Consider the following 1,210-nt stretch of genomic DNA (forward strand, 5'->3'; position numbering starts at 1 on the left):
CAAACACCGGGGACTCCGGTCAACTCGTCCATAACGTGAAGAGATGCCGACGTTGTTCAGCAACGCTACGCAGCTAAAGGAACCTAAAGCAAGCCGAGTCTGGCAAGTTTTACACATTGAATATGATCAATAACACACTGTTGTCAACCAGGGATGACGTCAACTTTTTTTAATTGTTTTATAAAGTGACGGTGAGCTCCATGAAGAACCACTCTAAAGGCAGCAGCCTCGTTCACGCTGTTATTTGTACTTCTCATTATGTAGACCGACTTGTTAACGTTTTACATTTTTTTAAACATTTGGTGGCGGAAGAACAATTTTACTATCATGCAACACAAAAAGAAGTAATTATGGCCTCAATGACCAGATGACCAAAACAAAGATGGGATTTATTACAGGGCTGTAGTATTGGATTGCATTAGATGTAGCCAGGTATACCGACAGTAATAAACTGCATCATCTTTGCAACTGAATTTGGGCAATAATTAATTTAATTTGTGACAATATTAAAACACATAACAGTTAACTTTAAAATTCAATTCAATTCAATTCAATTCAATTCAATTCAATTCAATTCAATTCAATTCAGTTTTTTTTGTAGCCCCATTTTCACAAAATTAAAAATTTGTCTCGAGTCTTTTAATCTTTACACATACATCCCTGCCCAAAACCTCCCCAAAACACCACAGGAAAAAGGAAAACTCAATAACCCTTCAGGGGAAAGGAGAGAAGAAGAGGAGGAGAGCCTCCTAGGATCCCTCTCCTAGGATGATGTAATGTGATGATGAATGCAGATGTGTTAGAGGATAATTAGAGTCAATGAACATTCAATGAATGAAATAGTTCAAGTATGAATAGTTCCACGATTTCATTCCACGATGGAGACCTCCACGTCATCAGGCAGATGGAGGAGGGGGGAGAGGGAGGGGCGAGTCTCAACAGGACAGTGGCGAATACCCGCAGGAATTCATCACCATCAGGAGATAGATCGATCATAGATATCGATGTCCGGTCCGGGCCGGGAGCGAAGTCACAAAGGACAAAGGGGAGAAAGCAGAGTTAGTAGCAGCTGATTGAGAGGATTGAGATTGAGAGAAAAAAGGAGAAAAAGAAAAGAGGAGATAGGTACATCTACATCCGGCCGCCCTAATCAATGTAATCCACACCACAAATAATGAAACGTGCTGGCAACAGTTTATGCCTCAGAACC

The sequence above is a fragment of the Pseudoliparis swirei genome, chromosome 9 (assembly GCF_029220125.1).
Source record: "Pseudoliparis swirei isolate HS2019 ecotype Mariana Trench chromosome 9, NWPU_hadal_v1, whole genome shotgun sequence".
In the NCBI taxonomy this organism is placed as follows: domain Eukaryota; kingdom Metazoa; phylum Chordata; class Actinopteri; order Perciformes; family Liparidae; genus Pseudoliparis; species Pseudoliparis swirei.